Raw genomic sequence first — 24,190 nt, 5'->3', positions numbered from 1 at the left:
AGTGCAGCTATGTTACTATGTGTAGTTCCAACACATCTGAAAGGTATCATGCTCAGGATGGTTGTCTTTCTAAGGGATCCTGATCTGCCGGTTTGTGTAAAGTGGCGGAGGGGGGGGAGATGTTTCTATTGTTTCTTCCGTTTACAGTCGCTGAGTCTGACACTGAATGGAGGAGTGGAGAGGGGAAGGTCGGGAAGGGTGTACAAGAGGGACGAGGTCGTTTTTGTGTCCTCTCTTTTTAGGCTCCTTCGCTCGTTCCCCTTCGCCTCTCCAGCAGGGTCCTCCTGCGTCGCAGCTGCATCTTCCTGCGAGCAAGGAGCAAACTGGTCAGGGTTACAGACAGTAGCCCTTTCAGAGCCCGTCGCCAGCACTCCGTGATTGGTTGTCAGAGGAGCGCGAGGGGAGCCCTCCCCCGCCAGCCATGTCGTTGGCTTCCCTTTCCAGGCTGCACCCCAGAAGTGACAGGCAGGCGGAGGCCGACGGAGTGTGTGTGCGGGTCTGTATGTGTGTATACACTCGCTCACGCGTGCTCTCGCGCGCGTACTCGCGCTCTTTGGAAAGAGCTGCTCTTGGCGAGTCCCCTTGGAAACACGCCCAGGATTTCCAGTCCCAACGTGCAAGCCGTCAAAATGGCCGAAGTAGTAAACAGCCACAAGTGGATGCCTTTCAGCCCACAGTCAGCTGTGTCTTTAGTGGCGATGTGATGTCTGTGTGTGTGTGTGTTAAACTGGGCTGGAGGAAATTTGCTCTGGAAGAAGGCAAATCTAGTTTTCCTTGTGAGCAAAAGTGGTTGCTTTTTCAGTCTCCAAGAGCACGAAAAAGCTGATTTCCAATGGTTTATAGAGATCTTATAGGATCAGATGGATTGCCCGAGACTTCTGCAGTGGGAAGAATCCCGTCTCGCATAGATCTATCTGAAGAAAAGTTCTGTTTTATCATATCTAATGGATCACTCTATTTAAATTCATCCCTAATAAGGATCTTGACCATTAGTACTCTCGATCGAACTGACTTTGATTTACAATCTATTTCGGAATAAGGTATTACTTTTATTGGATTTCTCTCCTGAGGGAAAGGTACCGGACTGACCGTGCAGTTGATTTTGTTACTGCATACTAGTTCTATTTAGGCAAGTAAATGTGCCTAGCATCACGACTAACTAATCCACTTCCATGAAGCACACCAGGAAAAAAACATACAGAAATATAAAGATGAGGAGAACACAGAGGCCAAGTGCCTATTTTTTTTTGAGGGGTGGGAGCGGTAAGTGAGAATAGGATTTACTTCAGATGCCGCATTTCTGAAAAACAGTCACATTTCAAAAAGTTGCAGATAGATAATTTTAAGCTCACTACTTCATTTCTCCTCTTTCCAGACAATAATGTGTATTACTTCACTTATTTCAAAATATAGCAAACTAGCCCAACTGCATGGTAGTTTCCCTTCTCATTTTGCTGACCCAGTCCTTCCATTTTGCAGCCAAGTCTTGTCTTGAATAAAATACCAATTTCATAATAGAGCTTCCATCATAAACCTATTTTCTCTGAAGCATTACTTTCATTTCCAGTGTATAGTCATATTCACAGAAATAGCTGTGCAGACACTAAAACTACAACAGCATTCTAATTGTTGATCAAGATCAAGTCTTTTCCTAACCTACATGAGAACTGTACCACCTAATATTGCAGGTGGGATCTCACAAGCTCCATTCAAACAAAGACACACATATATTTGAAAAACATACTAAAATTAAAAAATAGTCTCAGAAAGAGATATTAAGAGAAAGGGTTCTACATAGGTCCCCTTCAGCTGCCTAGTTACTTTCTATGTACAGTAATATTCTGTGGGGCAGGGAAAGGTTCTGTACATTGGGCCTCTTGTTACTGCCTGAAATGACAGTCAAGCCAAAGAAAGATTGCCATTTCATCTGCTGTTCATAAGAACTAGGTCTCAGAAGGGAGAGAACAAGTGGAGGAAGCAGAAATAATCCCCCCCCCATGTAACATGCAGACACACACAGAGGAACCTTCTCCACTGATTCTGAAGTAGTTTCTACCACCACTAGAGAGAATGACTACTTTCTCTCTGAGGAAACAGAGTGGAACACAATTAATGGGATAGCCTTCACTGCACAGTGGAGAACACAATATATTCCTAAAGCTACATATTGGCTCAGGGTAGAAAGGTTGTAGGATGTGCAGGGGGTGTAGTGGATAGAATGATAGACTAGGGAGCTCAGCAGGGGTGTGGGACTGGTAGAATCACTCCTTAAATACCTCATTTCACTTGAAAGCCCTATTAGGATCCCTATAAGTCAGCCCCGACTTGACCTCACAGAACAACAACAGAAAAGTTGCTCTTCAGCAATCCATCCAGAAGGGCATATAGTTCTTTTGCTTTGTTCACTCCACTACAGGCCAAGTGATCTACAGTACAAAACCAGAGAATGATGACTAATTTTAATTAAGAAATCTGGATCTTATTATTGTTGTTATTTAGCCGTTTAGTTGTGTCCGACTCTTCGTGACCCCATGGACCAAAGCACGCCAGGCCCTCCTGTCTACGGATCTTATTAAGCTCATCTTAAAAGAAGAAAATTGCATTAAAAATTGGATATTAAATTGTGTATGCACATAGCAGGGGCACAGGCCATGATTGATAATGAATAAAAGAGAGCTTTCATTTTGACTGGCCTGGCCAGAGGAAGGTTCTTTGCAAACCTGATGTTAGCTGGGCAGAAAAAGAGGCCCTGTTAGTTGTCTCTCTCACTTGTCTGTGTATTGCATATGTGTCACATGCCTGACAAAACCTGAAACTTGTTCTTTCCTGTCTAATGACTGTACCCACATTCTGTGTGTGCTCAAGACAGATGCTTAGCTGATGGAACTAGTGAGAGTTAAGACAAACCTCCCCTGTAATTATGTTTACGCAGAAAAAGGTCTTATAGATTCCAATAGAACTTACTCTCAAGCAAGTTTATTTAGGATCATAGCCCAGATATGCGCCCTTCCAAAATGAAAGAAGATTCCCCCTTCCCGCCGACTGTTGCAGCTAGGTGCACTCTTTTCGGAGTCCAGTGCTTGAAAGGAGGTTTCTGATAGGACACGCCTTTTTATCACTTTGTACAGGCAGAGGTTCACCATTCCAGAAACATGGATACCTTGGTTCAGATAATATGTAGAATTCTAGTTCAGTAAATGCATACATCTTAATGTCAGTGACTTCTGTTTTGCTGATGGTGAAATCAAGCATGCCAGTGTGGTCAGCCCCCCCCCCCATAAGGCCCAGTCAAGGTGGCCTTGTTATTCCGATGTCTACACTCCCATTACGCCAGGCTCCCAGGAAGCAACGGCAACGGGTTGATTTAAGGCACACTCAAGCAGGGCCATTCAGAGCTCAGGATAGCAGTCAGGTTATTTATAGGCCTTTCCCCCTCTTCCCTGGCGCTGTACGCCATCGTATCTGGGCACAGCACTAATGAATTTAATCCTGGCGACATCCTTAGGAAAGAGAGAGAGAGAGAAAAAAAAACTGAGTCACGGACGGAGCCTGATCGGGCCCGGGCCTACAGCACGGTGAGGCTTTCTTGATTGATTACGTGCCTGGGTAGGAGACCTGCCTGCCGCTTGGCGAGGCGGGAGGCTTGGCTGCCTGGAAAAGGGGCCAGCGGGGAACCACGTGCAGTTCAGAAGGAAGGGGTGGGAGGGGGGTGCCGCGCGAATCCATGGCCTCAGCAGCAGCTGCGAGGAGGGAGGCAAAAGGCGGCCGGGAGCTCCGCCGCCCTGTTCCCTGGCGAAGCCTTCTGGCCCTTCCTCGTAAACGGCGGTGTCTCCTCCAGGAGGTTGTTAAACGCTCCGCGTCCTCTCAGCGGTGCTTGGTGTGAATCTCCTCCTCCTCCTTTCCCGGATTCTCTGACGAAGAGGGTGCGGAGCGCCTCTATCTACGGCTGGCTCTTTGCTTGCTCTCAAAGCTTCTTCTCTCTCCCCCCCCCCCCCAGTGCAGCGCACAACAGCCTGACCTCCGGGTCAGTTCCCTGAGGAAGCGAGGGAGGAAGAGGAAGGGGGGGGTGGATGAGAGAAAGGGGATCGCTGATTGCAGCCTCAGTTCCTTCGGCTGCGTCGATCTTTTCGAGTCTGCTTAGCAAAACAACGCCAGGCTGAAGACTTGAAGCGGGTGGAGGTGGGGGGGGGGGGGACTCCGGGAAACACCTACCACCCGGTCCCCACCGGCCCTCGGATTTGCAATTTCTTAGAATTTTGAGAGGGAACAGGAAGACAAACAACATACAAAAAGGGCACAAAATAAAACTAAGCAACCGCGGCTTGTTCTTTTTTTCTCTTTTTTTTTTGCCAGCGTTTCCGCGTAAGGCTTGTTTGGAAAGGCAATGCACGACAAAATTTCCGAGGAATCCCGAAGATCTGAAAAAAGTATCGCCAGATGCGGGCAACGATGTTTATAAAGGGCTGAACAATGGCGCTAATGGAAGGCCATTAATTTCGAGTATTTTGGCCTTAAATTCAAGTGTTTGGGTTCAATCAGCTCTATTGTACTCAGCATTTCCAAAGGGTTTTTAATGGATTTGAAGGTTTTCTTTACGAAGTCCCGGATTTACTCACTACAGTATAAGTCTCCGGATCTTTTTTTGACTAGGCCAGGGCCTCACACCCACGGCATCATTCTATACAGGCACCCGATGATATGGTCTCCAACCAACAAAAAATACGACTAATAAAGCTCAGTTTTGCCGTAACTAACGAACGGGCCCATTTTCCCACCCCACCCCCACTACTGGGAGTCTACTGCTGGAAGCCTGAAGAGGACAAAAGCTTAAAAGTTTTACGAACAAGTGGGCTGGCAAACCATTACGTTTACAGATTGGCGAAAGGAAGCCGAAGCCGAATATTTTAACGAGGGCTCTCCCCCGCCCCAGATTTTGTCTCTTTCTAGCTAGGGAAAAATATAGATCAGAGGCCCTTTTCCTTCCAGCTGTGTGTCTGTACCTCACGTGTACTCAGTCTAATAACTTTTAATGTCTAGCCCTAAAACGTCTTTATAAAAAATAGCTTTACAGTGTAATAGGCCAGGTGTCCTTGTGGCTCGTTACCGGAGATTGAAAAAACCTGTGGGATAGTTTTCTGAGGCATACCTCATAAACCGAGAACAATACACCTCCCCCCACCCATATCGGATTTGAACTCCCCTTCCAGGCACCTCGGAGGAAAACCTTTCCCAAACATTTCCAACGCAGGCACCTCATTTGCAACTTGCCCTCCCCTCCCCTTAAAAGCATTTATCCTGCAGCTTGCGAAATCGATGGCTTTTGTCATTTGTATCAGTTGTTTAAGAAGCTGAAAAGCTTCTGTGCTCAGGGTTTCGGGTTACAAGCGGTGAGTATCTTTCAATTCTGCTTTGAGGGAAAAACGGGGGGTTTCCATTCGTCTCCTATAGATGCAAGCAAAAGATCGAATTCAACGCAGTATCTGCTTTCTGGCCGAAGATTTGTTCTAAGCAATCACAAATTATTCATGTGTAATAATAATAATAATAATAATAATAATAATAATAATAATAATAATAATAATAATAATAATAATAATAATAATAATAATAATAATAATAATAATAATAATAATAATAAATAATGAGAGCCTCTATTTCTGATTTCTTTAACCATATTCTGCATCAGGGAGCTCCTGCTCCTATTAAAGAAATTCGCGTAAATAAGGAACACATAAGAATTGTTCTGCCTTCGGAACAAGCTACTTATTAATCAAGAAAAACATTGCGAGGAACGAGGTTCAAACTTTTCCCCCCTTCTCTCCCACAGATTCCTGGACGTCACCATGAAAAACAGGCTGAGAATAGGTTTGATGAAGTTCGTCTCGGTTGAAGTAGCAGGAGTCGTCAGGCCTTACCTAGGGGTAAACAGCTGCTGCAGGCACCTAGGAATATTTAAGAACAGGAACGAAAGCGAAAAGCGAGAGCTTGCTAGAGTCACCGATGCAGTCAGTGACAATAAACCTGCATTCATTTCTACCAGGCTGCTTTATGCTCCCTTTCCTCACCGTTTGTAGCATAGACAGGTTTAATCGGAAGCAGATTGCGCTGAATTCAGTAGGACTTTTTGGGAAATACGTCTGGGACGAAAGCTGTTAGCTAACCATGGCCTTTGGTGTACAAGCAGGGATCGAAGCCTGCCACCGCAGTCCTACGCACGTTGCTTCAAAACCCCAAGTGCCACCATGTTCAGGGCTCATACTCTAAGGCAAATGGACAGTCAAATGTTGCAGTCCCATGCCCTGTCTCTACACCAGTGGTAAGCGGTCAATGCACGCGCTGGCAGGCATTACACCTGGAGAATAAGGTTAACTCTATCGTCCGCATCCTGTGGTTAATTCCAGCGATCGCTGGGAACCTACTGTAGAAAGGAATCCCTCGCCGTGGGAGGAAGAACTATGAACCAAGAAGATGGGACGGGGAAGAGGACGCTTAGCAATTGGCCTGAGCCGTCAAAAGTAACGCTGTCGAAGTAAGCAGATAAGCAACAGGGCGACTGTCCTGGAGATTAAGAAATCAAAAGACGGGCAGAAAAATCTCCTGCCAGTCAGTCCTCCAACTCCAGTGCGGAGAAGCTGGGGTGCAAGGCGCCCGCCTCCCGCGATTTAAGAGGGGCTGGGGGCTTCCCTAGGCGAAGGTCCTTTTCAGAAATCGAGAGAAGGGAAGCAGTTTGGTCAATCCGGAAAAATAGCTATTGTGACACGAATGGTCTCCATTACAACAGAAGGGCCAAGCGGGGCCGGGGCGGGGCGGGGGAGCAGGGCAGAGTGGAGGGGTGAAGAGAGAAAGAAAATCCCACAGACGGATAAAAATAGTGGCGAAGAGCAAAGCAAAGGATGTGAACGAAGAGCTGTGGGTACCGAGAGTGATAAACAAGCGGGGTACTGGAAGAGACTGACGGTTTGTTCGCTTCTGGAAAGAAGAGATAAAAGAAAAAAAATTGTTCTTGTGGAGGGAGACTTAAAATACAGGTCGGGGTGAAGGCGGGATACCACACCGTTATCTTAAAAAAAAAAGGGAGGTATTTGTCCCGGGGGAGAAGGGTGACCAGATAAGACGGGAAGGTGGGAAGAAAGGCTGAATGGGAAGAGCGGGCGTTCCACTTCCAGGCGACAATGGGACGTTCTGGAGCGGGGTGGGTGGGGGGAGGAAGGGAGAGCGAGGAGGAGGGAGGGGAACAAAGAGGCATCTCTTTTCGGGTTCTCCGGGAAATGGAGATCCACGAAGGGCAGGAAGAACCCTGAATTCCCTCCCCGGGACAAAGGTAATACGATGGCGCCACACAATCTCCCTAGGACTTCTGCCCTTCGGCCGTAGAGAGAGAGCGAGAGCGAGAAGGTTGACCGAGATGCCGTTCGCAGCACGAGGGAACCTTTCCTCGCCGATTCCAAAGGCGCCGACGAAACGCCAAGCAGGGAGAGGGGGGGAAAGGGGGGCTTGCGAGAGTGGCACCGCGAAGGTGCTCTTGCGAGGAGGGGAAAAAAAAAAGAGCGGGCAGACTGGAGAGGGAGAGAGAGGTAAACAAATCCTGAGGTGAAGAAGCGCCCGCGCTCGGCTTGGCCGGGAGGCGTGAGGGCGACGGAGGGTGGGAGTGGGGGGGGCGGGAGAAGAAGAGAAGGGAGCGCGAGCCGTTCCGCCGGCGGCACGAAGGGGAAGGAAGCCCGGGTGGCGGGCGGGCGGGCGGGCGGGCGACCAAGGCGGTCTGGCGCAAGGGTCTGGCTGCGCCTGCTGCTGCTGCTGCTGCTGGGGCTTTTGACAGCCTGCCGAAGCGAAGGGAGAGAGGAGCTTTATGGTAATTGCGGCTCTCCACTGGCCTTCTGGGTAGCGAGCGAGCCGAGCGGAGCCGAGCTGAGAGGAGAAGGGAGTCGAGGAGGGGGCGGGAGACTTTCCTTTTCAACCTCGCCTGGTCAAAAGGAGAGCGGAGTCTCCTCAGGACGCCCTCAGGCAGGGCAGGGCAGGGCCGGGCGAGGCGAGGCAGAGCGAATGGAATAAGGGACCGGGGGTGGGGGGAGAGGCGAGCGCGCTTTGGGACAAGCGTTGTCGGCCAGCAGAGACACCACAGAGACCCAGAAGCGAGGAAACACGGAAGAGAGGAGGAAGGGTGTGGGGGGGGGGAATCGATTAAGGAGAGCCTTAAAAAGACGGCATGCAAGGCAGCTAGAGGGTGAGGCGGCGGGGCGGAAGGGGGGGGGGAGGAGAAGCCTCGCTGCTTGGGAGAGCGCGGCGGCGGCGGCGGCGGCTTTGCTGCTGCTTTTGCCTCTGCCGGCGGCTCCCTCAGTGCTGAGCCCGCGGCGGAGGAGGGGAGAGGAAAGGGGGCGGGGAAGAGGAGGCGGGGGCGGGGGCGAGCGTGCAGCAGACGGAGCCCGGTCTCCCAGCGGCAAGGTGAGGAAGAGCGGCTTTCCCGGCGGATTAAATCCCCAGAGCCAACCCAGCCAGCCACACACGCACACACACACACACACACTCCCTCCCTCTCAGCCGCCACCAGAACGCTAGGCTCTCCGAAGGGGAGGGGGAAACCCCCCCCAAACCCAAGCATGTAAGGCGCCGACGACAGGAGCCGTCGAGCCCAGCCCCGGAGCAGCCGCAGCAGCAACATGGCGCTGCCAAAGAGGAGCCGGCGGGAAGCTGGAAGGCGCTTGCCGGGGTGTTGAACTCCTTTCCGAGCGAGGCGGGAGTAGCAGGAGGTCTCCCGCATCTACCTGCCCCCCCCTTCCGACTTCTGCCGGTGGGCAGGGCGTCAGACCGCGCGGGCAGCCCCGATTTCTCCGACCTCTGAGATCGGCAAACTTTTCTCGCCCACTGGAGACAGGGACTGGACTCGCTGGGAAGCGGGACTCGCGACACAGAATAGGACGCAGCGTCCACGGGGGCGGCGGCGGCGGCGGCGGCGCGGCGACGACTTCCCTGGAGCGGAGAGACTCAGGTCAGTGCCCTTCTCTTTGAACTCTTGCCTCTCTTGGTCGCCCGCTTACGCCGCTCGTCAGGCAACTGCGAAAGGGAGCCGCAGACCGCGAGTCCTGCGAGATACCCCTCCCCCTGTTCGGCGTTTCGTTTTGTGGGGGGTTGACAAGGGAAGCTTTTCTCTACCTCCGGATCTGGCTGGGGTTTGCGTTCGAGAAGGGGGGGGGAGAGAGAGGCGCGCGCGCACGCACACACACACACACACACACCACACAGAGAGAGCAAACCTTGGTCCGGGCTTGCCTCCTCTCGCTTGGGATCCTTGCCAGAATGTATTTCAACCTGAAACGATCCGCGCTCCAAGGAGAAGGGCGGAAGGGAGGCAAGGGAGAGGTTAGCGAACACAGCGGTCACCGCCTGGATATTTCTTGGGGGAGAGGGAGGAAGAAATGGTGGACTTTTAGGGGCGGGTGTGCCGCGCGGGCTGGCTGGAAGTTTGGAGGCAGTTGGCCTGTGAAGCCGGGGCGGCGGGTGCGACGACGGCGGCGGCGGGGGGGGGGGGCGGCGGTTGGAGAGAGAAAGAGAGAGAGAAGAGGAGAAAGGGGGAAGCTGTCGGTCGCGCTCTGTCTACTCCGGCCGGAAGGGAGGAGGGCAAGAAGGTTCCTGGCGTCTCGCTCTCTTTTATCTTTCCGATTTGGAAAGGGCTGTAAAAAGCCCCACCTCTGGCAGCCTCTACGTCTCGGCTCCCAAGGGGAAAGGGGAGAGAGTGGGTGGAGGGGAAGGAGGAGGAAAAAACAGCACGCGGCTGGATCCAGGCAGGAAAGGAGGGCACCCGGAGCGTTGCTGAAAAGCTTCTTGGCTCGCCCTTTTGGTTCACCGGGCAGCGGAGTTAAAAGATGAGTACTGAGAAAAGACAGGCAAAACACGAGAGGGAAAAAGAAAAAAAGGAATTAAAAAAGCCCCACCAAAACCCCACACACAGAGAAAAAGGGTTTCGGCGGCTCTGTGCCGGGTGCATTTGTTGTTGGTTGAACGCGCTTTGAAAAAGGATTGCGGAGGCGGTGGAAGGTTTTCTCGGTTGTTTTCGAGGCCACTGGCGGATCGGAGTGGGAGGTGGGAGGGGTGGAGAAGATGGGAAGGGTTTAGGTGAAGGGGTAAGGAGAGGATGTTCTAGCGCTGCTGGTTCCAGTTGAAAGAGTTTATGTTGCCAGTGTGGGGTCCGGGGTGGCGGCCAGGAATTTCACGCGTCCTTTGCACCTTTCCTCCTGGCTCCGGGGAGGTTGAGAACTTCCCTAATAAAGACCGGATGGCCAAGGGACTGTTTGCCAAAACCCCCTCCCCGCGGGTTGCCGCCAACTCCAGGGTTGCTGGAGCACAGTATCTGAGGCACGTAGCTTATTTGTTCCTCACCAAGCGAGTCGGGGGGCGACCTTTCCTCCTCCTGTGAAGCGCGTCCCTTCTCCATTTCTGGGTCATCGGCTGGCACCTCAGGTTCACAGAAGGAGGGTACGTGGGTGGGTCAGGGCGGAAAGGAAGTATGGAGAGGATTTTCCACCCAGTCCCAACATCCTCTAATATCAAGCACAGGCAAAACCCATGCGCTTGTTTTAATGGCAGTCGCCTCGAAGCTGGCTTCCCCATTACATTTTCCGAACGATCCCTTGTTCGGCTTTCTATCTGCTGCTTCAGCGCTTGGCTTCCTTTGGAAAGGACACCCGGCGAAAGGGCGGTCTGAACTCGGCCTGGCCGCACAGACTGGATTCTGTCAAGCTTTTCTAAACTTTTCCATGATCGCGGCTCCCTGTGAAGGAAGCCTGGAGGCCAAAGGGCTCCCTCGATGGGGCCCCACGGAAGACTATCTGCCAACAAAGATAAGCAGCGGGACTTCTCCTCTCCCCTGTTAGCTGAGGTGAAGTGAAGCGCCCTGAAAAGAAGCCTCCCGGGCGTTGGGCACTGGAGTTCGGCCGCCGAAACCAGTTGCCCCATGGAAGCTAATGCTCTCCCTTCCCTCCCCCTTCGCAGCCCCCCCCCGCCACAGGGGCCAAACGTTTGCATGCTGCTAATCCTGGCGTTTCTGACTGCTGCTTCTAGTTTGTGCTTTCTGATTTATGTAGTTCTCGTCCCTCAAATCTTGGCGCTGCCGGTTTTGCTTCGGGATGTGGTGCCCTTGGTGTAAAGGCCTCCTGGTTATACATGTCACACCTTATAGCCATTGGAGGCCAGCGGGCTTGAGCTAGAGTAATACAGGTCATGAAGCTTAAGAAGAAGAAGACAGTGCTTAAGAAGAACAGAACAAAACGCCCTGCGGTGCGTTCCCTGAGCAAAATCCTAGGCCAGAATGGGGTGATATCTTTATAGGACCACTAAAATGCATTAAAAGATCGAGGTTTTGAGTTTACTTGGGATTGTACTTGGATAAGGTTTTGTCTGTTTTTCTCTTTATATAGGTCGTGGGAATGCGTGCGGAAACTGGCGGGGTTTGGGTTTTTTCTCCCCCAAGCAAGACAATCTTAATTGCTTTTCAGAGGATTATAAAGCACGGCTTTAATATCCCCCCCCTCCCCTTCTCTTGAGGCTGGCTTTCCAGTTTAGCTACAGAAGAGCCCTCTGAATTGGTGTCTGGGAGTTAATTAGGAAGTATCCTCTGGATCAATAAGTCGCGCAACCTATTAGCTATTCCCCAGCCCTTTGCAGAATTGGCCCTCCACTTAGTGCCGCGGAAACTACTTTGGTCTGATATAGGGTCACCCCGAATCCCAGCGCTTTGAGTCAAGAAAATAAGCGATCTCTGGATGGAGGCCGTGATTAAATCCTCTCGTGTCTGGCAGGCCCAGAGTCTAGTCTCTCCCTCCCTCTCTCCCTCCCCACACCGCCCCACGCATTTCTCTGAGGGAATCCGGGTTTTCTCTCAGTGCAGCTCTGGAACATGAAACGTGTGATGCGTCTTTGGCGTGCGCTAAAAAGGGCAGACAAAATCCCATTTGTCAGGCATGAAGGTGGGCTGTGTCGGGGGGGGGGTTCTACCCGTTCACTGACGGCTGGTACGGCAGACAGTGTTTCTTTCTTCCCTCCCTCATAATCTCGAAGGTGAGGTACGGCAGCCGGAGGAAAAGGGAAGGGGGCTTTTTTTCCTGGTATTGTTTCGTCCGCCTGTGATAGATTGGTCTAGACAGCCGTTCAGGCTCCCTGCGAGCGTAAGAACCGGAGCCTGAAAAGGGGGGGGGGAATGGAGACGTAGAGGAAAAGGTCACCGCCAGAATCGGTGCTTGTGAGTGTGTTGTTAACCCTTCACGGGTCAGAAACCTAGATGGATTTGGGGGCGTAAGGCAGGTTAGCGGTGGCGGAACAATCGCCCGCTCGGGGAGGCACCCGTAGTCCCTTAGTTTGCCCGCCATTCTTGAGCGTCGGAAAGGGCAGTTTCCCACCATCGGGAGCCTCCTTTTCTCGGCGAGTGCCAGATTTTTCCGTTCCCAGAAGTTTCCTCTTGTTTGGGAACTCCGCTGAGCGCGCTTAACCCCGTGTCCTGTTGGGGCAGAGCCAGCCAAAGACGGAGAAGCACAAGGCGAGCCAGTTGTGGAGGAGGCAGGGAGGGAGAGAGGCAAGCGGGGCGGGGGTTGGGGGTCGAGCTGGAGAATCACAGATCGCTCCCTTCCTTCCACAATGGGGGGGGGGGAGTGGCGGCGCGCCCGAGGGAGGGAAGGAAGGGTGGGAGGGAAGGCAGGCAGGCAGGCAGGCAGGCTTAGAAGGACAAAGCCAGAGCGGAGAATTCGGAGCCACTCAGGCCAAAGACCTCCGGGCTACGAGCCCTCGGAGGTGAAACCGGCTCTCTCCTTCCGAAAAAGAGTCCGCAGGGAGGGTGCGTGTGTTCAGGGGAAAATGTCCTGGGTCTGCTCTGGCTTCACTGCACTTCTGGCTGGGTCAAACACGGGAAGAGCCAGGCAAACTTAGGGGAGGATCACCTGCGCCCCCTGAGATTTGACTGCAGCACCAGAGGGCAAACAGCGGACCTGCCTTCTGCCTGAGAGACTCTCTCTGAGGCTTTCCTTTCTGTGACAGAAAGGGTTGGCGGTGGGGAGGGAAGAGCGGAAGATCAGAGCTGCTGCCCTCGGAGCTTCGGGTCCCAAACCCCTTTCTCACCTCCGCGGAAAAGCTGATTTGCGTTGGATTTGCCTGCAGCGCAGATCAGCTCTTCCTCTCTTTGTCTGGAGCTCAGACTCCGGGCGCTCCAGCCCTTATTGGAAAGGTTCCCGGCGAGGAGTCCACGCAGAGCCAAGCAGGCGGCTCGGCAGTTCTTTGCACGTCACATCTAAATACATCGGTAATTAGATGGAAGCACCGCCGGAAATGATAGATTGGCTGCATAGCTAATAGGGACGAGGACAAATAAAGCCTCCAGCGCCTCTTTCCCCCTCCTTCCCCTCCCCCCCTTCCCTTGGCTAAGTGGGCCCCTGGAAATCAAGCCCAAGATCTGAGGCGAGAACTGAAATTACACGTCGTCCGTTTTAGGGCTGTAATCAACCACGCAGATGAGCGTCTTGGTTGCTCCCCTGCTGCAAGCAGTTCTTGAGAACGTGTTTGCTGCATGATTGTGGGAGGAGGGAACTGGGAGTCTTTTTAAAACCCTCTGGGTGTCTGCTGGCTAAATATATACACCTAGGAGAGAGCGAGGCGAAAGGGATGGGGAGGTGACGAGAGAGAGAGAGGGAGAGGGAGAGGGAGGGGGAGAGAGAGAGGGAGAGGGAGGGAGAGAGAGAGAGAGGGAGAAGAAGAGGAAGAGAGAGAGAGAGAGAGAGAATCCGATCATCTAATCAAGCTTCAGTACCTGCGGCGGCATTTGACAAAACTTGCACTTAAGCCGGATAAGCGCCCTTACCAATGTTAATGGGCTTCGCTGCAGGGACGCGATATAAGAGTTTCTTGGATCCAGAGGCGCCTAACACCGACTATGGCTGGTCGGCGTAGGTCGAGGTCACCAGAGGTGGAGCTTGCTATTATCCGGTTGCTACCTCACCTCCTCCCTTACAAAATCTGACTGCTTCTCTCATGGTTAGAAAAGTATTGGGGAGTAAAGTGAGCAGAGACCCATCTCCCTGGATGGCATGCTTGGTCCTAGGTATTGTCAACTATGCACCGGGACACTTCCTTCCTAAACATTACAGGCTGAAATGAGCACCATCCATATTAGTAGTTCAGGATGTGTGGGACGGTTTCACCTTCTTCTAAAATTGGCAAAGGCTTGTTTCGTCTAGTCTGTTTAGGACTGAAGTACTAACTGACTGTGCTATGCGTGGCCCTAAGTCTCACTTGGAAGTACTCGCTCTGGCATGCTTTCACCTTTACGTGAATGTAGTAGGGGCCAGTAATTAATAATTTTCCCATGGGCTTCCTTATTGGTGTTATGGGGCTCAAACAGTAAGAACGGGTGTTTGGAATGTTACTTCATCTCCCTCCTACCCACCGTTTTTGCACTGATTTAAAAAGCCCTGTTGGTTTGGTTTGGTTTAGTGGTCAAAATAGGGAAATAAGCTGAAAAAACAATCCCACATTTTCCAGACTGGGGGAGATTTACTATTTCCAAAGAAGTAGTCAGTCCTGTTACAGATAAAACCAAGAATCTTGTGGCATATTTAAGACCTATTATACCATCAGCTTCTGCGAACTACAGCCCAGTTTCTTGCATACATGGAGTATAATATGTGAATATTATATGCAATTATACTATATACATCTATGTACAAATCTTACATGCAACCAAAGGAATAGATGTATTAATCTGTTGCTAACAAAAATGACAGAAATCTAGTTCTTGATCATGGTATGGAGTTTCATCTTGAAGACCATTAACGTTCTTCCATTATAGTCAATTTACAATTCACCAAAGCTTATGCCAAATGAATCATAATTTTGAAAGTGTAACTAGACTTGTTGTTATTATATATGTCAGACTGTGACATGGTAAGACAATAAAGTATGCACAATCCCTGCTTTAGTGAAGTGGAAGTGCAAGGAGCAGAGTTTGAAATAGTTTTTCTAAGCTGAAGCAATGACCTCATCTACCAGAATGTCTGGGTAATTGATGCAATCTTCTTATTCTGGCAAGTAAATGAGGAGATAACAAGGCTTTCAAGCTTTACTATTGTTTTCTGATTAGCATAATCAATAGTCAAATAGATGCAGCACACATCTAATTTTTTGTTGACTGGCTTCCTACTTCACACTCTTTTGTAGAATTGTTTGCAGTTCTGCTGAAAACGCAAAAATGGTTCCATTTGCTGAATATCTTTTGTGAAAGTTCAATCTGTTCTATAAGTTGAATACAGTCAGAAGTGAATGCTGCTCAGTTCAGTGGAGCTTGCTCTCTGGTACAATGCAGTTGCAGAATTACTGTCATATAGATCACAATAGGTCGGGTACTATGCTATACACCCTTCTTGTTGCCCTGTGTGTATGTGCAAGTACGGGGCAGATGGGAAGCCACTATCATATTGAGCTCCCTATCATTTTTCATTATGCCAGTGTGCCCAGAGATGCTGTAGTTCTTCTGAAGGAACAAAGAGCTTCAAGTAGCTCTCAGTATTCAATGGAAAACCCTGGTAGTATGGGTCATAGAGTGAAGTGAGATCTTTAAAAAAGGATTTTTCTCTTGCCAGTTTCCATAGCCTGTTGCCAGTTTTGTTATACCAGGCCAACTCTCAGTTGGCAAGCAGTTTCAAACAAATGCTGTAAGGACTAAGGAGCTGGTAGTGAAAGAGAACTAGTAGTCTAGGGAGTCTAAGCCTTTTGGGCTGATTGGGGACCAGGTTGTAGAAACATCGTTCTTTCTTAAAATGAAGCCATCTGTCATAGACAAGAAGTTGCTCATTGTCATTTGGAAAGTGTTAGGGGAGGGGAGGAGTGAGTTTTAAAAATAATTTGGGTAGTCACAATGCTAGCCCTTTCTGAGTCTGGTTTATATGCAGTCGCCTTGTAACAGCTGCGATCCAGTCTTTGCTTATACTCCACACCTCATCCTACATGCATCATCCTGCGTTTAGCTCAGGCAAAGAGGAAAACACACACACACACACACACACACACACACACACACACACACACACACACACACACACACACACACACACACACACACAAATCGGCAACGGAGCCTCTGGCGCTTTTTCACTCCGAGACTGATTGTTAAAAATAAGTGGCTAGTTGAAGATAGGGGGAGGGGAAGAGAAGCAGTGGGGCTTTTCCTCAAAAAAACTCCCCCTCCAGTAATGTAGCCACTTAAATAGATCAAGCAGATTCTTTCCAGAGAGCCAGACTAACCTCGTTTTTCTATATCAGAAGGGGAGGGGGAGGGAGGGAGGGAGGGAGAAGGCGAGAGCCCTCCCTGATTTCAGCTTGTGCAGCAGAGGCCTCATTTGCAGACAGAGGGAGTTCCCGTGTCCGTGAGCAAGCACTGGCTCCGTTTAATCCTTGTGTCCTTTCCCCGAACAAGGCTGATAAGCGAGAATTACGCTGAAGCGACCTCTCCTTTCCTCAGCCCTGTTCAACTGTCAAGGTTTGAACCTTTAGCGAGCCACTGGGGCGATTTTTCCAGGCAGAAGTTAATGAATGTTTCACAAGGGTTCCTGCGGCATGTGCGACGCCTCTCTTAATGGATGGAGCTGACTTATGGGCAGAAACCAGGGAGGCTACCAGCTTGAAGGAGCTATTTCCCCCCCCCTGTAGAAAACTACCTCTTGGATGATCATCATTTAAATAAATCAGTACGTGTGTGTGTATATATCTGTAGCTACTTGGAGTATGATCTTCCCTTAAGAAAAAAACAAATAATAAAATTCTCTTAGGGAACAGTATAAACAAGTTTTTAAAAAGAAACTTATGTGTAATTTACGAGCAAACCTTTTGACCTTCTGCTTATATTTACGTCCATACATAAACACAACTAATCCAGTGCATAAAGTGCCATGTACAGAGAAAAGGAAGTCATCATGGCAGACCATCCATTGGCCATCATAGAAATATAATTTTGTGATATGCAATAGAGTTTCTAGCATAATCTCATTATGCACCACAGGCTCCCGGTATTATTTAGTAGGAGGCGGACAATGATCAATTTACATTGACCTGGGGCTGGGTGAGCTTTTAGATGGTAATTGCCATATTGATTTGCATGCCAAAAAGGGAGAGCAGGCAAGAGTTGCTAAAATTAAACACCGGAAGCTAAATTAAACTAAATTTAATGTCTAGGTACAAACGGAAAAAGACCTGCGAAACTCCCAGGCTGCTAAGCGTCTATTTTTAGAACTGTGAAACTTGGAGGAGGAGGAAGTTGATGGCTTGGGTTGCTTCAAACATTACCACACAAGCTCCAGAAAAGTGGGATTCAAACCTTCAGCAATTCCACTGCAGACCTGTCAAGTCCTCTTATGGGTTCCTGTCCTCTGTTCTCTGACATTAGTCAAAACGAAGTATTGGAATGAAACCATTCTGTCTTCCTGAAGGCAAGGCCAAGGTTTTAATTTGATAAGGCAATTAAAGAAGAAAACACAGAATCCAGCCGCTGCAGCAGCCTCTCCCCTTTGCTGGAAATGGGCTGCTGTGGAAAGCTGTGTGTAGTCAGCAGACCGTTAGGAAAAGGGGGGTGGGTTACGTTCCGCTCTGTGGCACATCTCCTTAGAGGAAAGCATTCCAGGCACTTTGTATCACCTTAATTTAGTCTCAACTGGAAGAGTTCATGGAAAGAAAAACACACTTCCTTCTGAACTGTGCCCTGTATATGTCTTTGGAAAACCTGTGCAGAATAAGCCCACCCTGATCCCTTTTGACCCTGCAGCAGATTCAGATCTTTATAATGGAAGTCCTTTGGAGTTCCCTGCCAATCCTTCTTGCTGGGATTTAGTTCAAATCAGAGTTGGTAGGAGGGCCAAGTTACGTGGTAGGCCTTAAACACAACTCTGTGCAAGCTTGCCTAGGGGATAACCTCTGGGAGTGGCTAGGCCTCAGTATGCATAGAACTGAGATGACCTTCCTGCACTGGTTGTCAAGGACTTATACTTCTTCTTTTTTAAAGAACAAACAAATCCTGCTAACTTCTAACACTCTCCTCAGTCATAAGCCTATTACTTGGAAGTAGGGTCCACTACAACAAATGTGGTTTCTGTCCAAATATGGAGTTCAATATATGAACACCAACATTTTAATGTTTGCCTTATGTGATGTAACTTTCCTATTTGTCACCCAATCATGCCAAATGTGGTACCTCTGCATCACAGGATCCTGTGATTCAGAATCCAGATTCAATAAGTACAGCAGCTGAGCCTCCTTTCTAAGCAATTACATATAGGATTGCAAGACGGTTTAAAAAAAATACTGTAGAAAGGCAGTCAGATTTCACATGACTATTCCAGAGTTGCTATGTTGTTTGTTGCTGTTTCCTATTTTTTAAGTAGAAGCACAACTCAAATGCTCAGGAATAAAGTCACTTTCTCACATCCAAACCAAATTGCCATTGAATAGAGCTTGTCTTTATGACTGGAGTTTCAAGAAAGTGAAGAGAAGTAAGTTGGCAGAACTCAGTCTGTGTCTAAGTGTATATTTTAACAGGGCAAGAAGGGTTAGAAACAAGCAGATGTTGTCTATTTTAATGTTGCCAGGTTGTGCAACGAAGTGAATTGAAAGCTTAGATGAAGACAATCTTGCTTACACTTTTCAGAAAACGTCAGTGGTATTATTAAATACAGAAAGAGAGAGTGCAATCTGGAAAAAAAAGTGTTTCCCTGGAAATAGGTCATATCTACAATCCCATCAACACTTCCTTAAAAGTTAATTCCAATATGGTCCTAGGAGCTTGTTTCCATGTAAATACACTTACGATATATATAATAGTCATGCCAGCATTTTTGACAGAATAACTCATAGTAGGCAAAGTAATGCCTTGCAAATGTTGTTGAACTGCAACTTGCAACATTCTTCACCATTGGCTCTACTTTACTGGGAGTTGCAGAGCATCAATGTATAGAGGCTGTGTGAATGTGGAATCTGTTCTGACATTTTGGTTTCAAATCAATTTAGCTGCTCTTTACCCTTACTAGTGCTATGGTACTATAGTAGTATAATTGAGATGGGGTTATCAGAATTGTATGCAGTATTCTCTGCCATTCTCCCTAACACATCTTTCTTAGTTGATACCAGTAAAAGCTCCACCATAGGAACTCAGGTAGAGTTTTGAGCTGCAGTGTGCATTGCATTGCATTCATGTATAGCAATCACATGTCTACAATGCATCTTTTAAAATATCTCCCTGAGGTCTTTCTGGAATTTTTTTAGTCTGCTGTGTACTGTTTGGGACATCGTAATTCTGAAGGACTTTCTTGTTATAAGATTTGCTGTTTCACTACTTACTTTGAACTCTATATTGTTTAAGTACAAATTAAATCATAGTACAGTTCCTTGTGGGCTTACTAGCCACCATTATGTCCACTGTGGAAACATTTCCTTTTATTTTATTCCTCTATTACCTTCCCCCCCCAAAAAAAAACCAGCTACTAATCCATGAAACTAGTACTAATCCTTTTACCCCACATAGTTTCTTCAGGGGAGTGACTCTCTGTAGGACAACCTTTGGTTGGTCAAGACTCTCGTTTTTATTTTATTTAAAGGCAGACATAACTTTTTATAGCTTCCATGACCGTCCTGTTTCACCAGGATGATATCCTCTGAAATGCTCTATTCTTTCTTTGGTTTAAAGAATGTAAATTTTAGTCTGCAGATCAGATTGTTATCTGGGCATGCACTGAGCACATATAGCTTTAGGTCCAATTATTCTGAGTTAATCCCTGTAGCCTGGGCAGTGCAACCTGGGTTACAATCCTACGCATAATTGCTTGGAAAGAAACATGAATGAGTCAGTGAGATTGATTTTCAAATAAATGTGCATAAATTTGGCTCTTTATTTGTAGATTATAAATGTTTTAAACTGTCTCATGAAGTTGGTGGCTGGTTCTCTTGAAGAGAAACAAATCCAGAATGTGGTACCAAAGTGACAATTCTTACATTGCTTTTGTGGGTTAGTTCTGTTGGTCAAGACTTCCCAAACTAACAGAGTGATCTTACCAGTCTCCACTCAGAAGTAGGCCAGGATGACTTCAGAGGAACATAGTTCTGAATAAAAATGTATATAGTTTCATTATTGGGAGGATTACACCAGTAACCAACTTTTAGGGTGCGCCTGATGTTTGAGTGTCCTGGGTATTTTCAGAGATTAATCTGGGAAGGGGGGAAAGACGGAAAGAAAAGCAATTAAATCAATTCGAGGTTTGCAGACTGAAGGTAAAATGTGTGTGTAGTTTGGGCACTGGATGGAATAGAGTGCTGCTAGTATATCCTTTTACACTGAAGGGTACTTTAAAAAAATGAGAATGGGATCAGCTTAATAGCCAGGTTTTCAAGATGGTGAAGCCAGGAGAGAGTTGGGAAAACAAGTGCAGAGAAGTGGATGCTACAAAAATCAGTTTTCAGGAAAGCAGCAGCAGTGGTCTGTTGCAGGAGGAAAAACAAACCAGCAAAAGAGAACGTCTCAGGATCCTTAAGGGTGCCTACACAGATTGTAGAGCTTTAGGATTAGAAGACATGGACAGAGTTCTTACTTCAGTCCTCTGAAGATGCCGGCCACAGAGACTGGCGAAATGTCAGGAAGAACAACCTTCAGAACACGGCCAAAGAGCCCGAAAAACCCACAACAACCATTAGAAGAGATTCTTCACAAGCAGCCCCCACCCGCAGTCGCATTCACTCATAGCACAGAATGCCCTGAACCTACGCGGCGCTGGCGTTTTCCTTGTGTTTGCTTCGGCACCAACTGAGCCGGTCGCAAAAAGAGGATGCCGGCGGAAACGTTCCTTCGAGTTAAGAAACTCTCTGAGCAGGAAATGACCGATTTCTGCTTTCTCTCTCTCTCTCCCTCCCCCCCCCCCCAAATTCTGAATCTCGATCTCTGCCATCGCGTTGTCCTCGGGCAGCTCTTGACTGGCTGGCTTGTGCAAATCGCCTTTTCCGTTGCCCTTACCCAAGAACCGGTCCTTTCCTCCGGGCTCCTTCGTGAGAGACGGGAAGGGCGCGCACGATACTGGGACACGAAACTGAGGCCTCTGAGTCGTCCTGGAGGATGCTTGCAAAAAGGCGTGTGTGTGCCTGTCTTTTGAGGACTCTGACGTGATACCTCCCAACTCGCCAGATCCAAAAGTCCCATGGACATGAAACTAAAGCGGATTGAAACCAGTAGCTGAGGGGCGGGTGGGGATCGGCGGAAGGGAGCGAACTGGTATTTCCGACGGCATCATAGCCAGGCCCTTCGGAGAGTCGGGTGTGCCCATTCTTCCGGACTCCGCGGCCCTCAACAGCGCTGTGAGCCGAATGGCGGAGGAGCCCAGTTGGAAGGCGTGCTTTGGGATAAACCCCACTGAATTAAGTGGCCCTTATTCTCGAGAAATCCATAGAGACCTGCTGCCTCCACAGGCAAACTTTCTTGGGACACGAACGCAGTGTGTGGTTTTAACCCCTGTTTTGCTCCATTGAGATGGAGGCGCCTTGCCCGGAGCCAGAGGCGAGCGACATGGCTTGCCTTATGCAATTGTTTCAAGCCTGATCGAGTCCCCGACCCGATCCTCACTGGATCGTCTTTTCGATCAGGTAGCGAGGATCTCTTCTTTCTGTAGGAAAAGCGCGCCGAGCGAGGGTTTGGGGGGATGGAGGGGGGAAGGGATGTGAAAGGCGGACCCAGGCCGCGTAAATGGAGGCAGGCATAAACTTGTGAGATCAGGTTTCCTGCTGAGCTCCCAAAGGAGAAGTCAGCATTTGATTGAACCTACACTTGGTTCTTGGTTCCCAAGGGGACAACAGCCCTGAAATACGAGAGCACTCTCCGCTCGCTCGCTCGCTCGCTCCTTCCTCCCCTCCCCTCCCCTCCCCTCCGCTCCCCTCGATCTCGTCTTCCCTCTAAAAGCCTTTGTGCTGAGAGAGCGGCTCGGTAGGCACGAAGCGCAGCTCTCTCGCAAGAATGTGTTGCAGCCTTCGCTGACATTATTTTGTTAGCAACGGTTCCCTTTTCTCTCCCTCCCTCCCTCCTCCCTCCCCGCCCCGGCACTCCGCCCGCCGCCCACCCCCACTAAGGTAGGCGGGCAGGCAGGCAGGCAGGCAAGCAAGCAAAGCGAGCAAATTGCCAGCTCGGTTGAGGCAATGGCTATTACCGACCGCAGCGGGCTGCAAATGCGCGAATACTTGGAATAGCTGGCCGGGGGAATTTGGCTCGGAAGTCGGGTGCAGACGCAGCACGTCAGCCGGAGACGCCGGAGCTGCTGGCGCGAAACTTTTTCACCTTTAGCCGGGAAGAAGTGGAGCAGAGACAGCCGTGGCCGCGATGCCGCCGGGGCTGCGGTTCTTACTTCTCCCGAATGACGGGGCATCCCGAGCATTTACTCGGAAGTCGGTCTCCTAGAACTTATAGGAGGGAAACCTTCGCTTGGGAAGGGATGGTCCCTGGGAATATTGCGACTCGCTTTGTAATTAAGCCCCATCGGCTTTTGTTAGCGATGGAGAAAACTGCCGTCTCGTAAGAGCTTTTGTCGCAGCAAAAGCCGGATCCAATGCCTCCTTATTCAAAACTCATTTCAATAGATCTTACACTTTCAGATCAATATGTGTAGGGTCGCTGCCCAAGTTTGCTTTTGTTCTTCTATGCCATGGCTTCCGACTTGGGGCGAACCTTGGTGACTGGCAAACTAAATATCGTGGTTTCCTTTATTGAGTCAATGCATCTCACAGTTTTCTTTTTTCTGCCTCCTTCCACTTTTCCTACATTGTCATTTCCAGTGAGACTTGTCTTCGTATGGTGTGTTCAAAGTATAATTTCCATTTAGTCATTTCAGCTTCTCCTGAGAGTATAGGCACAGAGGATGGATGCCCCTCCCCCCCATGTCAGGATCAGGCTGCTTTGCCTTTAGGTTGTGATCCTAAAGTCATAGAGGATTGAATCGCAGGTTGAACTTAGTGGTGCTTACTTGTGAGTTGATTTATATAAGATTGTACAATTATGGTGCAATCCTGGACACATAGACGATAAGTCCTTAGTGAACTGAATAGACTTGCTGAGTAGACATGTAAAGGAGTATACTGCAATTTCCCCCTTTTTTCCTTTCAGGTGTGTGTGTGTGTGTGTTTGCATGTGTGCCCTAGCTTTTTATTTTTGTATTTCTTAATTTTTTAAAAAGAAAATGAGAAAGAAAATAAAGACATGTAACAGGAAAGGGAGGTTACTTATTGCACATGCTGTATCATGGCAGGGGTTTATAGATGTAAAGTCAGTCTTCTTGACTTCAATGGGGCTAAATGCCATGTTTAGGGTCAGGAGTTAATTCTGGAGGCTGGTGGTGCCTCCTAAAGCACCAGGCTTTGAAAGAGCAGCTGAGACACAGGCTTTCCTGTTCTAGCCACCTGGTCTCCCTTCCTAATCAAGATGAATTGCAACAAACCTAAAGAGAGGGAAATGGTCCAATGGAAAACCAGATTTCTTTTCCAAGTAAAAAGTCATTGCTGGGGTTTGCCTGCTTTTGAGACAGCAGTTTGTGCAAATCCCCATAGGAAATTCTCCAGGTACCAATAAATAAATAAATAAAAATTACCCAAGCTTCATCAACTCTTTGGCCCAAACAGGAATACCCACCTCTCTGCACCCCTGCAGTTCAGGAAGCCTTTGCCACCCATAATTTGTAATGATCAAAATGATCAAATCAAAGCATCAGCAGGCCTGAATTCCTTCCATAGCACAGTTCTGTGCACACTGACCTACAAAGGGATTTATTTCTGAGTTCGTTTGGATGACAAAAGAGTGGTTAATGTGCATATGACCTCTGTCACAGCAGAGAAAGATTTGCCCTCCCCCAATTCATTTTAACAAGGACCATATACAGTATACTGATGGTTGAAGTCTGGGTTTGAGCACAAAATAATCTGGATTAAATACCACCACCCCATCCCTTATTTGCTGTTCACAGTCCCTGATGAAGAATACAACTCACTAGCTATGTACCAACTGCTCAGCTTGTTTTCCGTTCAGTCACAGAAGTAGTGTTTGGGTGTCAACTGATTTGCCAAGCAGCTCACATAGACAGCTCATGATCCAGTCAGGGGGGTACCAAGTTTTGGGTTGAGGAGCTCACTCCTGGCCTACCTGCCCACAGTGCTT

General features: G+C 48.9%; 1 protein-coding gene across 5 annotated transcripts in view; it reads left to right on the top strand.

Annotated features, from left to right (window-relative positions):
* Positions 1-24,190, top strand: part of BCOR (BCL6 corepressor) — a 125,854-nt gene that overhangs the window by 38,927 nt on the left and 62,737 nt on the right. For 4 of the 5 annotated variants that reach the window (XM_072994230.2, XM_072994232.2, XM_072994231.2 and 1 more), the window contains exons 1-2: positions 8,088-8,221; positions 8,870-8,983. The exons of the other annotated variant lie outside the window; for it this stretch is intronic. The gene's annotated coding sequence lies outside the window, so the exon portion shown is untranslated. Of the gene's footprint in view, positions 1-8,087; positions 8,222-8,869; positions 8,984-24,190 lie in introns of those variants that run through there. 5 annotated transcript variants of the gene reach the window in all.

Source organism: Pogona vitticeps, chromosome 3 (genome assembly GCF_051106095.1).
Source record: "Pogona vitticeps strain Pit_001003342236 chromosome 3, PviZW2.1, whole genome shotgun sequence".
Taxonomy (NCBI): domain Eukaryota; kingdom Metazoa; phylum Chordata; class Lepidosauria; order Squamata; family Agamidae; genus Pogona; species Pogona vitticeps.
This window is presented reverse-complemented; position numbering and strand designations above follow the sequence as displayed.